At 40.7% G+C, this 14,209-nt stretch overlaps 1 protein-coding gene across 1 annotated transcript in view; it reads left to right on the top strand.

Moving 5' to 3' along the window:
• The window catches only part of C5H11orf49 (chromosome 5 C11orf49 homolog), a 78,662-nt gene that overhangs the window by 49,552 nt on the left and 14,901 nt on the right, over positions 1–14,209 (top strand). The gene's annotated exons all lie outside the window — the stretch shown is intronic.

Here is a 14,209-nt window from a genome sequence, read left to right as displayed (position 1 = left end):
TCACTTAAAGACCTTCCTTCTGTACAGCTGATTTTCAGCTCCAATATCATGGGATGCTTTAATGATCTGTCTTGGAACGGGAAAGGAAAACCCTAGAAATAGAAACACACATGTCTTCATATTTTAAAACTTAAGATATTCACCAATTTAATAAAGGGAGGTTTTGTTTAGAACACTAGTGACTGTCTGCCTCACAGTGCTCTCAGATTTCTTTGGGATTCCATGCATTTATTGTATGGGTTTTCATACAGTCTGGTAGCAATGATGCACAATTAGGCTTTCAATGGTAATCTACCCACCCAAATCAATGAGGAAAATATTCAATGCTATTTTGAGATTACTGAAGTATCTAGCTAGCGTTGGGTAGCTGACCGAATGTGTGGTAGTGTTGCTGATGTTCTGTACCAAAAGGGCAGCAGTCTACCCCCGGGTCTCTGATTACATTAGGTGCCCTAATTCTGTTGGCATACTGTGACAGTTGAGTCTCTCTTGACCCAAAGCTTTGAAAGTGAAAAGGCTGGGGGATGTAATTTAAGAAGAGAGAACAAGATTGTTCCTGTCTCAGGTAAGTAAACAAGAGGTAAGAAGTTCCTTTGCTGTATGGGTTCTACTTCAGCTATAGCTCATAGTTCTTAGTGGGAAAGTTCGTAGTGAGAAAGGCAAATTAGCACATTCAGGACTGCGGTTCATCATCTTAGGAAAAGGAAAGACCTCTGTTTGTGTGTTACATCAATATTGCCAGGTGCACAGTGGGAAGTAAGCACTCACAGCTAGCAGACTGGATGAATTGTTGAACTTAAGTAACTCAGTGCATCTTTCTTCCTTAGTCTCCAACCTGATGCAGGGTGGAATAATTCTGATTTTCTTGTTGCATGTTTGGTTCCTGAGTTTGCTGTACCTTTGCCTAAGCAGAACCCAGAGTTTGGTCTGACTGAACCTTGCTGCCTGTACTTCCATCCTCTCTGAAGTAGTAATGCTAGCAATAGATGCTTCCAAGTCCTCTAGAGAAAAATGTTTAAAGAAAACTTTAGAGGCTTCTCTGTAAGGTCATCTTGCCATCTTCCACCTGAGGGTCAGGCAGAGTTCATGGAGTTCAGAGTGGCTCCAGCCACTTCTACATTTCACTTTTCATGTTTGTTTGCTTCTGTATCACAGATCACTGGCAGTCTTGGGTTTTCCCTGATAAGAAACCATCTTCTTTCTCCAAGTGATCCTAATCTACTTTGGGGAAATGGGAATGCTGGTGCTTTGCTTTTTTGTTTTATTTGTTTCCAGTCTCTGCAGATGGAAGTGGTGACCTGCAAGTGTACCAGTAACTGCTGTCCCAGGTTTTCAGGGGACGGTATCAACTTTGGTCTTTTCAAAACCGTTCAGTCACCTAGATGGTTCATTCATGTCCTATCTTCTATCGTCATTATACTTGCAGACCAAGATAGCCAAGTTCAAAAGGTGATTATAGATCTCTATTTATAATGTTACACATTAACTTTTAACCTATTATTAGGTGCCCCAAGCATGAATAACTAGATCACTGTATTCTTTTCTTGTATTCCCAAAAAAGGGGTGGAATTGTGGCTGAATCCCAGACTTCCTATGGCACAGCAAGCGCTGTTTGCACTGTGACAGGTCTGTGACTCAGCTGAACATTGTCATTTTTTGGAGAAAATCAGGAATATTTTTATCTTTCTGCTTAATATTTCACCTACATTAATTTCACCCTTACATTCAATGATTTTTTCTACTCTAACTTTTGGATGTTTTTGAGCCAGGTGTGTCCATATGCTGATATGTCATTATCGCAAAGTACCAATCTTGTTTGTTACTGACCAGCAGTATTCACACTTAAAAAAAAATAAAATACTGCATTCTCAAGGAAGTAGTTTTATACTGGAAAGACAAATAATAAATTAGACTTGCTTGTTTTACAGAGAATGAGTCTTATGTAGTCAAAACTCCTCTCTCCCTATCTCTATTTAATATCCGAAGGCAGAAACTGTCTGAGACCACAAATTCTGCTCATGCATCTCCACATATTCCTGATATACCAGAAATTTCTAGTAGTTGTATAGCTTTCTTTGTGTTTATTAGTAGTTATAATAAAAAGCATTTTCATAGCTTCCTTTTAACATCTAGAATAGTTAAAATTTTCACTCAGACATTGAAATGAGAATCTAATCTGTCTAGCACTGAAAAGCTTTCAAATCTACACTGTATTCATGGGAAGACTGTAGAGTGGCACAGACAGCAGTTCAAAAAGAAAAGGAAATCAGAAGAAAGGCTCATTAAACTTCCAAATAATTCACTGATTTGTTATTTCAAACCTTAACTGAAAAGGAAGAAATGATGATTTTCCTTGTGCTGTGACAGTGGATGCAGAACTGTGTCCTTCATTCAGCAGAAGTCTGTTCTGGTCACAGCTGTGTATACAGAGCTGGAAGTGAAAATGAGATGTGCACATAAAGGCTTTCAGTCTATTTCCCTTTGCAGCTCTCATCTGTTTGTTCTCTAGCAAATGCCAGAAGACATCCTCTTAAAAGGAAAGAGCAAAAGTAAATAGCGAGAAGATTTGCTTCTCCTGAAAAACATGTCATGTAAAGTGACTTTCCAAACATATCCCATATTAGCGAAGATAATTAGAAACCTTGAACTTCAGCGTTTTGTTTGTTGCCCACCAACATGGATCCTCCGGGGCCCTGTTCTTTCTGTCTGTTCCTGATTCCAGGAGCTTGTAAGTAAAGCCTTGGTTTGGCACTTGGAACCAGGTTCTCAAGTCCAGAGAGTCACTTCTGTATTTCTGTAATAAATGAGGAGCTGTTTCTTGTAACGTCTACCTGCTAAACATCTTGGAATTTTTTTTGGAGGTGGAATATTTTCAGCTTTCCTTTGGGACCATTAACTATATGTTAATAATTGTATTTAATCCTGAATCTTTTAAAAGCTAGCACTACTAGTTTCAGAGCCCTCGGTATTACATGTGGGTGTGGACCTGGAACAGCAAAGCCTGAAACAGATCCAGACAGGAGATAACTCATGTGAAAGACAACTGGAGGGATGGATGTTACCTTTAAATGTGGCATGGAAGTGAGAGGAATCCGAATCAATACGTGTATATAGCATCTTTATTATGAATTCTTTTACCATTCGCTTCACATAGAGCACTACTAAAATGCAGCTACATCTGATGTAGTGTCTTTAGATACAGTTCTTTTGCCAGAAACACCAGGAAGCAAATTTTTTCCCAACAAGACACCATGAAGAAACATTTATAATTGCATGGAGCAAACAGGACCTCAACTTTTAAGCTCTGCTTTGAAAGATCCGGCATATTTCCTTTGAGTCAAGAACATATGCTGAAATACATTACGTTTAAGTACTCCTTAATGCTATATTGCTGTATGATTTGCACCATCTGATTTTCAGACTTGTTCCATAAGTCTCACCATCAAATGGGAAAAGAAGGGCAAATGTTGCAGCAAATAAAAGGAACATGTGTTTTGTAAGTCTTTAATGGCTGGAGATGCTTAAAGAGCTGCTTTCATCTTGACTCCCACTCTGAGGGTTTATCATACTTGCATTTCCATGATGGTTTTTTTGCTGAACAGTCAGGATATTGTTGCACAAGAGACAAAAAAAAAAATGTAAGAGCAAAACCACAAAGAGTACAGTTGTGTTAGAACAATGTAAGTGAGGATCCAGCTGCTAGTAAAGGTTAATATAGTGTTAGTATGGATGGCCTCTCTTACTGTTGTCATCAAATGGGTCAGTCAGCAGTAACTGGGGTACTAGGACTCCTGCAATTCTTTTTTTTTTTTTTTCTTCCCAAATAAGGATAGCCCTACATCTCTTAAAAGTTCTGGTTTTGTTTCATCTTTGATTCTCTTCTCAGTAGCCTGCATTGCAGCAGCAGTCATACAGGAGTTTACACAGAGTATTGATCATGCTTCCTTTAGAAGAAATCACTTGTATATCATAACTGGTCACAAGCATTTGCTCGCTATGCTAAGCTATCACCACAATTCTGTTGAGCGATACTCCTTTTTATTGCTCCCTCCATAAAGATCTTCACACTGCCAGCTGAAGAGCCTCACCTTGTTATGAGGCTGAAAGAAGATTAAACAACTGAACTTTAGCTATTTTCAGTGTCTTCAAGCAAGAATTACAGTATGGATTTATCTCTACATTTGTCCTCCAGTAGATGGCCTTTGTTTTCTCTAGAAAATCCTGTGCAGCAACAAGAGTGTCCTTTTTCTTTTGCCAACAAGAGGCACTCTTTTGTCTAATTTCTTACACTTCCCTCATTACCATAATATATGCATACCATCAGTGTTAGGACATAATGCTGGAGAATTTAGGGCATTTGCTTGAACCTTCCTCCAGCAAAATAATCTTAATTTGTGGTTCATGGTAGATGGTCCATGGAAATGTATTACACCGTAAAATAGATGGTGTTTAAGTTAAATTTTGACAAAAATGCGTGCTGTCCATGTGAAACTTCCTGGACTAATGGACATATGAAGAGTTTAGAACTTGTTGGGCTGAAATTTAAAGAACGACAAACAATTTCTATTTTTTTTAGTGAATGTTTGTGATAAGTTCTTATTTTAAAATGTAGGGGAAATACAGATAAAATTAACTTATTCCCTTCTCTCTTCTGTGTGTGTGGTGGGGGCATACTGCTCACTAGAGTATTTAGGAGTTAAAATCAAGATTGAGGTTACAGACCCTTGGCCAAAAGCATACCCGTAAAAGGGGTGGTTGGATGCCTTGTTTCAGGTTGCTCCTGGCGCATTCATTCTGCTCTGCATTCAGGCCAGTTCTGTACTGGTAGTCATTTATAATCATTAATCTAGCTCATTGTTATTGTAATGGGCTGCAAACACTCTCTGTGGAGCTTACATGCTCCACTGCCTTTCCTTCTAAATAACCAACTGGTGACTTCTTCTGTCTTGTCATTAACCGGCTAACCTTTCTCCAACCAGTTCTCTTATTGACTTGTTTAGTTTCAGGTTCATTTTCTTCTTAGGTTTTCACACTCAGAAAAGAGATCTAGTGTCAGAGTGTTCAAGAGCATTATACGTGACAGAAAAACATTGTCAAACCATGGTTTCATGTACTCCAGTGTTTGTTTCTATGAATAGAGGCTTTAACTGTTGACTCAGAAGCTCCTAAAAAAGAGTTCTTTCACACTGTTTCCCTCAGCATTATAATTAGTAAAAGAAAATTGGAGAAAACTAGCTAACAGTCTGGGTGCTTAGGATTGTACAGCATAGTTTGTGGAAAACCCTATATATAAATGTACTGTGCAGTGCAGCCAAAGAATGGCCAGGACTGTGAATGGCTTCTGGTTCTTGGTAGGTTCATGTTTAAGTCAAGATGTTGACCCAGGTGGACACAAGTTTACAGAGAAAGATGTGCCAGACCATTCAGTGCTTTGTGGATCACAGCTAGCTTCATCCACAGCGAGTTGGCTGCTTTGCATAATGGCATCCTAAATTATGCTGAAATGTTTTGTCAGCCTTCCGTAGGGTGCTTGTAGCAACTGCATTGTTCCCTGAAAGCCTCTTCTGAAACAGTAGATAAAAGTCCAAAACATTCCAGCTTCACTCATTGTTCTGGGGAAATTGTTGACCGTTGCACTTCATGCTTTGTATGTCCCATGTGGAGTCTGAAACGCTTGGGAAATTCAGTGTGTTTGAAATACTTGATTCTACTGGAACTGGTTCACCAGAACCTTTTGTTGGTGTTTCCTGGAAAGGTCAGGCTAGAAAGAAACTGTAAGTCAAGGAGTTCTTTGACCTGAAATTGTTACAGCACTCTGCAGCATTTCCAGAGTTCATCGTACGTCCTTTCTTTCCTCTTTCTAGGACAATGCCATAGCTTTTCTTCTGCTCCCAGACCCTCTGTGCATGACACAGATGAGCTGTCTGCCAGCCAACTACTCCTTAGGGCTCCCAAAACAGAAAGAAAATAGCAGGCAGTGACAGAAGACTCTGTGCCTCTCCTTGGCCATGGTCCTATTACTGTCACAAGACCTAGTGTGTATCTGAGGAGGGGTTGTACGTAAGGTCCTGTGTTGCATGAGATGCAGCTGCATACCACCTGCCCTTTGCTCTACCCTTCTCGTGATGTGTAGCTCTGAATTCTTTAGTTGTTTTGAAGATCTTAAGCTTAATGACAACTTGTTTTCTTGAATCGAGCCTGAGCCACATCTTGCCTAAAGATTACTGATGCTGTTTGAGAGCTCGGGGAAATGTTGCTGGTCCCCTCCAGTGAAGTGTTGCCGGCATTCCTGTAGCTCACTATGAAGATTGCTGTGGGTCCCGTTTCAAGTGGTTGAGCAGTCTGCCCCCCAGATGGCCAGAACTCCTACGGGAATGTTTGCTCCTTATTGTTTACACAACCACTTAGCTCTGGCATTGGATTGATTATTTGCTCAATGAGAGACTGAAAGCTCCTCAAAGTGAGGAAAATCAACTGGTGAACAAGATTGAAGCAGTCTCTCTCTCTTAAGTCACCTATCCTTTGGAAGATCTGCTAGCTGCATCTTCAGGGACATGAGGGTGAAATGAAAAAAATGGTTTCGTAGATGGCACACAAAGAATGTCAAATGTCACAGCATTTCAGTTTTAAATTAATCTCACCCTGTAATTATACCTTATTTCTGATTTTCCAGTTTATCTGTATTAAGAGCCAGTCCTGTTTTGTTTTGTATTTGCTATACGTATATTTGGTGGATTAAAGTGCCTACTATTATCTGGTGTTGTTTCCCTTGTAGGTACCTACAGGCTGAGGATTACCAGGGGTAATTTCTGCTTGGTCACAGCTTTACCGTTACCCAAGAATATACAGCATATTTATTATCACACTCAACTTCAGATGTTAGGGTATGCTTAACATTTCTTACTTGGCTTTTTAATGCCTCTAAATATGATGGAAAGCCATAAATTTTTATATTGTAGTCCACCAAACCAGCTTCAGGCCTATGTCCTTTGAAGAAGGCTAAATGTCCTTTTGGATCATACTCAAAGAGCTGAGCATATCTTTAGGATTATCCATGCTTCTGAATATACACAGAAATATCTTTGCAAACATGAAAGAAGGCTGCATGGAGAAAATTGGAAGTCTATGCAGCAAATAAAGTTTTATCTACTATTTGTTTGCTGTAGTCAGCAATAGATTGAGAAATTTAAACCATCCCTTTTTGTTTGTTGTCTTCTACTTCTGAAAATACTGTCAGAAGTAGTGGTTACGACTTCTTTCTTATTATTTGCTGTTCTTGCACTTCAAGAACTCTGAATTCTTTAAAATTCAGCTTCATTCGAAGTCCCAGCCTATAGCTAAAACACAAAATGGAAGAGTTAGCATTGCCTTTAATATTTCATCGGGTTTTAGGCTTAGGGTTCCCAAAGTCGGTGGAAAGTTCATTCTTGAGTTATGTTTCAAACTGTCTGTGGGTTCAGGGATGCCACACTGATGATGGCTAAACTCTTCCACTGTTGGAATGTTTTCTTTACAACCATGAGAGCTGAGAACATTTTTTGTTTCTAATGAAAGTTTAAATTCTTCAGTTTCTGGATGTGCCATGCTAGCCACATAAGTATGCCACATGATAGCTTTGGACTGTACCTTTGGCACAGCTCATCCTGCCCTGACTAACAGTCGCTCTAAGTAATTCTGCCACATGAAATGTTTCATACTGCAGGATAATTACAGGGAATTTGAAAGGGACTAGAGGATGATTGAAAGTTTGCATAAACAGCAAGATTCTGGATTTTGGGGATAGAACTGGAGCAGTTCTATAGAGATTCGTGTCTTGTTTTTGTTAATCTGGCAAGTGGCTTATTGATAAAAGGGCTCAAGATCAAGGGGCAGAAAAATAATCGCACTATCTAGAGGATTTTATTTAAAAAAAATATTCTTTAACTCACTCAAAATGTGGTGCTACTGGAGCTTTGCCCATAGTGAGACAGCTGTGAGTTTACTGTTCATATGAACTGTTCAGGTTCCCTTCAGGACTAATGCTTTCATTCTTTATTTCAGCTGCAGCTGAATCTTTTCCTTCTTACCTGAGTGCCTTCAAACTAGCTTTCTGCTCAAGCACGGTGCTAATCCTCTCGAACTGTTCTCTCTTTCAGCACTCCCCCAACAAATCTTTTTAGGTCAGTCTGCTTTAGCTCTCCACTATATTTGTCCCGAGTCTGACACAGGTTGTTCCAGGCAAATCTCACTACATCTCTGTCACTCTTTTCTTCTTTTTCACATCCAAAGCTGGGTCTTTCTACCTCTTGCCATCAGGAGTCACCTAAATATACTACTGCTCGCAGCTGTGCTCCAAAACACCTTGTGAAGGCTAGCTGCCTGCAGCAGCTCTCTCACATCTGGTTCTGGCAGGATTTTGCAAATGCTCTCAGGTCAGTAGAGGCAATCCAGCATGCACTCAGTGCTTCAAGTACCCTTTGGGAAGAATCCACCCACAGAGCCAAACTTTAGCAACTGAATTCTTCAGTTATCCTGCTTGCCTCTGCTGTTGTGTCAGGCACAAATCTTCCACGGTCCTGAGTCTTCCTGAGGATGCCCTGGGATCCTTTCTGGAAGGACCTAAATGGTATCTGTGGAAAGAGCAGATGGGATTCATGAGTTGTCTGCTTGGATATAGTAAGGATGCCAGAATTTGAGTCTCAAGAGTGTCTGATAGCAGAGTGTTAACAAACTGTCTTAGCAGTGTAATGCAAATTCAGCCAGCTGACCCAAACCTACTTTTGATTACAAGGATCATTAATCCTATGACAATAGGATTGCATATCCTGGGCTTATGAATTAAAACACCTTAAGCAGGGAATTACCTGAGCCTGTCTAGGTTTATCTCTGCTGAAAAGGGGAGGTCCTGCTCTCCCTCTACCTTCTCTCTTCCCTGCACCTCTCCACAGCTTACTTTGCACAAACTTTCATCACATGTTTTTGAGAGTCAGTTCAATTCACTGGCCCAGGGGAAAAGTTGAATTTTCTCCTAAAGGGTCTGCTGAGCTGCAGAGCTGGTACCAGGGGTCGTTCACAACCATGTGGCCAGCTGCAAGAAGGGGAAAGGGAAAAAGGGTAGAGGGGACCCTTTCAGTAAGAGGAAGGTTTTAAACTGTCTTAGCTGCTTCTTGACCTGCACCATTAGGAAGGCAGAGGTAATGCATCCAGTTATTAAAACTAGTCCTTTAAAGCTTCATGTCCAAAATTCCATGTAAAGCACAGGATCTTGTGTTGATCCGTGAAACAGATCTGACCATTGCACTCTATAAAATATTTGCTAGAAACCTTCCTTAGGGGGAAGCTGGTTTTGAGCTAACCTGGCAGAAATCTTTGGCTTCAGTACATTTTCCTGTCACTTAAAAGTAACTCTTAAGTCTCTGTGAGTTTTCTTTTGATTTTCTCTGCTCTTAGGACTATTTTCTAACTTGCTTGAAAAATAAAGAAAACAAGTTTTTAAAATAAGACAAATGCACGTTCTGGATATGGTTTCTGTTTATTTTATATCTCTTCTTGTCATTAAAAAAAATTAGTCAAAGAAACAGTACTTGAATGCTTTTATTTTCTTTAAAATTCTTATTAATTCTTCGAGTTACAGGAACAGATCTTTTTCATGATAATTCATAAAATCTCTCAATGTCAAATTTTATAAATGATTAATAAGGAAGGATTTTTTTTTTATTAAGCTTAAAGTTTTATGAGGAAGAAAGGAAAGAATGTTTGCATTCCTTTTCCTTGAGTTCTCGGTTTTCTGTTTGTTATTAGTGCTAGATGTATGGAGAGGTAAGGAAATGAGGCTATCGGTATCCTGAGAGTGAGACGTGCAGAGTGCAGCCTATTGCTCAAATGAGAGTTGTGAAGTTGCAGTATTATCAGTAGATGTGTTTATTTATTTATTTATTTGTAAGATTGCAGCTCCTATAGGCAGCACAAGAACACCTAGACTTTTATTTTTAGAGGCTTTGTTTTCATTCTTTACAAGGTTACGAGACTGCACAGATATGGAGAGAATCCGAAGAATGTGATATTTGTACCAGAAATCCTAAAAATCTAAAGGCCGAGAAAGACTCTCCCAGCATTTAAAATTACATTTGATTATTTATTAGGCTGTTCTGTTATATTTCTAGGAGGCTGATTTACAGCTCTCTGACTTTATGGCTCTTGAATGATGTCGTGACTGTGGCAGAAAAGCAGTCTGTGGAAATTTTGTGTCCTACCGTAATCCAGAGGGGAAGGCTACATTGCTCAGCGCTCCAGCCTGTTCGGGTAGTTGTATGTGAAATACGATGGGAATAAGGAACTTCAATTTATATTCATCAAGGAAATCCTCCAGTTTCTGGGGAGTTACTAATATGGCTTTTTGGGTCAGATTTCATACACCAACTGCGATAAATATTCTTTTACTGCTTTTGGCATATTTATAGCTGTCATAGTGTTGTGACAGCACTGTAGATAGCTACCCTTTGTGCCGAAAGCAGCCTAGATATAGCAGCAATGACTGCACTTCAAGCTAAGTCCTAAATATTTATTGGCTTCCTGGGTTGATTTTACAGCCTTCACTGAGCTCCAGGCTTCTGTGACTGGGCTGCTGTCAGTAGGAAAGAACTGGTTTAAGGACGGCTCAGGTGTGTGTGTGCTGCACTCTGTTCAGGACACTGATAACAGCATAAACGCGTCATTTAGCATTCCTCAGGTCTGCATCAGTTTGCGTTAGGTGCTGCCTGTCAGCTACACACACACAGCAAAGGAAGGGGGTAAAAAGAGCCTATGTTTTAAAAGCCAGGGAAATATGAAGTGGCTGCCTCCATATTTCTCAACTGTGGGGCCATTTTTGTCCGGAAAGCAGTGTTTGTGTTCCACAACTATACCACATGGACAAAAACCCTTTTCCCCTGTGTCTCTGAAATGTAAGGATGAGTCTGCCCCAGGCACTGAAGGCCAATAAACTAATCATGGGCAGTAAGAGGTGGTAGGGAACAGCCTGCGTTTTCCTAGTAGCACAGGAGCAGCAGGCTGGGCAGGAGTTTGAAGACCAGCACAGCAAAAATTGAGATTAAACAGTTGAGCTTCCTCTGCAACTTCAGCCATACCCATTTACTTTTTCCTCTACTTTTTCTGTTAAGCCTCCCAGCTCCTCCTTAGTGGACTGCTGTTTTAAAATCACTCTGGAGTTTCTTGATTAGCTGTTTTACAGGAGAAGAGCAAAGCATTATTTTCAGCTGTAAATGAACACGATTAACATGCAGATTGCAATCAGTCTCTCTCCATCCTTAAGCACACGGTATGACCAAGTTTGTTCCACTGCGAGAGCCTGGTAGAGTGCTTATAGCTCGCTGCCCTATGCTATGGGGTCAGATTTAAACTCTGTGATTTGCTTCATTTGTTACTGGAACTTGAGATGCAGTAATTTGTGGTAGCAACCAAAGTAGCAGTTGTGGATTCCAGTTTTCACTCATTCTGACCGGTACCTTCCTCCTTTTCTTTCTTTCTTCATCATGCAGCATTGAACACTATTTACTCAGCTGTGGCCTGGAGACAGGAAGGAGCGATGTGGTCATGCACCAAAACTGCCCTTGTTTATTCCAAGCAGCTCTTGGCAGACAATATGGTGCATGGGCAAATGTAATTTTCTGCATGGGCTTCACTGACCTTGCCGTAGGGAATAGGAAAACAGCCATCACAGCAAACTGTAGACACCTCCTAAGGTCTGTGGTGATCCCCCTTCCTGTGTAATAGGTACCCATCCATAGTCTGAGAAATTGATATGATTTATTGGTCGGATGCCTGGGGTGTCTACGGGCTGAGCTGCGTTCTGGGCTGAAAGAGCCTGCCTGCGTGCTGGATGACTCAGCTGAGGGTGCCCTCGCTCCAGGCACAAGCAGCGAGAAGGAAGGAGTAAAGAATGGGCTGCTTTCTTTACAGCAGGAACTTCTCTGCACCGCTTCAGCTCTGCGTGCAGTTCCCATCTAAACAGACCGCTTGCTCAAAGACTCAAACTGCAATTAGTGAATTCACGTGTGCTGAGAATACACATCACCTGCTGATGTGCTGGCTGGAGAGGTCTCTGCCGCCCTTTCCCAAGGTCCTTTTGAGCAGACTTGTGCTTTAGCTGGATGTTGCTTTGTGGTTTTGTGATGGAGGAGTGAGGATGATGCCTTGACTCAGTGCAAAGGGAAAGGAGAAAAAGACCTCATAAATGATTATTAAGTTTTAAAAATACGTTAATTCCAGCAAGGGAGAGATCTCTATGCCTCAGAACTAATGCTTGCTTAGGGCCCAGTTACTCTTTTAAGATGCTTTTATCTAGAAGCCTCAGAGACTGTAAGGATGCATAAACAGGAATTTGAACTTAAGCAACCCAGAAATGTAAACTGAGCATTGGGTAAAGCTTCCAAATGGTGTGACTCCTTGAGGACCAATGTGTAAGCTTTTTAGAAAAAGATCAAGATTTTAATGCTCAGCATTATTCAAAGCTAGATTTAGAAAGCCTTCAAGAGTAGCTGTTAGAGGCCCATGCCATTCTCTTCAATTATAACAAAGTGTCTGTTTCTAAAGAGCCTTTTTATGTCCAGCTTCTCTGGTTTCCCTAACCTGCTCCATGTGCTGAGCTAGTTGAGGATGATTTCATGAAGCTTGCATGTACCCTAACTGCTCGGATTGCTTCTTTAAGAACTTAGGACCAAAATCTTTACTGCTATAAATGAATGTTGGATTAACAAAATAACTGAGAAGAGTCTTTTTTTCTCCATGTTGTTTCACGAAATAGAAATAGTTGGCTGAAAAATTGCAAGTAGCAACTTCCAAGCTCAGATATATGCTGACATATATGCAAGCATCTGCAATGAAGGGCAGCCTCTGAACTGTGCTTAAGTAAGAAATGACAATAGAAAAATGTTACAGTGCCCTCCATATTCTCTGAGACATCTGCCATTTCAGCGCAGTCACAGAAATTGAATTCAGCTCAGTGTTCCTATCTGGGAAGAAGAGAGATTCTGATGTACTTACCCCTATAGCAGAATAGGATGCACAGATCCCAGCAGTGCTGTTGCAGTTCAGCACAGACTGGGACCTCCTTCTGTTACAGCAGATTTCTGGCTGCAGAGTTGGCTTTTCCAGACAGTGCATTTTTTTTTTTTCTACTCATTATTCAAAATAATCTCTTCATAGCATGACCCTAAATCTAAGGTGCTTTGTGAGATAGAATGTCCTCCTGAGAGCAGTGCAAAGTATGGAATTCTAGACAGCATCCATAATGGATGTTGAAGAGCCTGATGACAGTGTTTTTCAGCTCTAGAGTTTCCTGAACAGAAGAGAGAAGTATTAGATCTTTCATTTTTTTCCTCCACCTCCCTTGCTAGTAATGTAGGCAAAGGAAAAGTCTGTAGCCTGATTTTGATGACAGTCATCCTGCAATGTTTCAGTAGTCAGCATTGAAAACGTTACTTTGGCTGGGCTGGATGTCACAGTGAAATGTCCTTTGCTACTGAATATCTGCCTCTTGAAACAGACAGAAGTGTAGCATTCTCTCTCCTAGTTTTGTGGAACTATCATGCTTTGAGATATGAAGAAGTCGTGGCTATCACCTGGAACGAGGTTGATTATTTGGATGGGAGTTTCAGGGCTAAGGAAGGCTAAGACGTGTCCGTGGTAACAGACCTGATGTTCTGTACCTCAGCCCTAGTGCCTGTGCCCTTTGGATTCCCTCCCTGACTACTGCTTGGCTCTACTTCCACCCCTGGCTCTTTCTTCCATACTTGACATTCTTCTGTATATAGAAGTACTGCAAAATTGCTGCTGTTCAGCTAGTCATCTCCGTAAGCCCAGTCCACAGGCTTTTGGACTGTGAACATACAATCATGTAGGGCTTTTTGACATCAGTATGTTTCCATTCCCTTGGGATCCTATAAAGTTCCCTAAGATTCACCTCTATGACTCCTGCTGAACCACAGAGAGCTTTCTTGACCAGTCTTGCACAAAGCAGCTCCCTAAAACATGAATCATTTGATTGCTTTTCTTGTGTTTTTTGGATCTTTGTTCTGTGCTTCCTATAATAGAGTGACCAGATTCGTACACGTTATTCCAGAAGAGACCGTCCAGCTGCCTTACCGAATGCCAAAGTAATAACGTCTGTGGTTTATACACTGTAGCCTTCCATATACAACCCCAAAACCTTGTTTGCCTTTGTTACTGCTGC

The sequence above is a fragment of the Aythya fuligula genome, chromosome 5 (assembly GCF_009819795.1).
Source record: "Aythya fuligula isolate bAytFul2 chromosome 5, bAytFul2.pri, whole genome shotgun sequence".
Lineage (NCBI taxonomy): Eukaryota > Metazoa > Chordata > Aves > Anseriformes > Anatidae > Aythya > Aythya fuligula.
The sequence above is the reverse complement of the archived record's forward strand: the minus strand, read 5'-3'. Positions and strand labels throughout refer to the sequence as shown.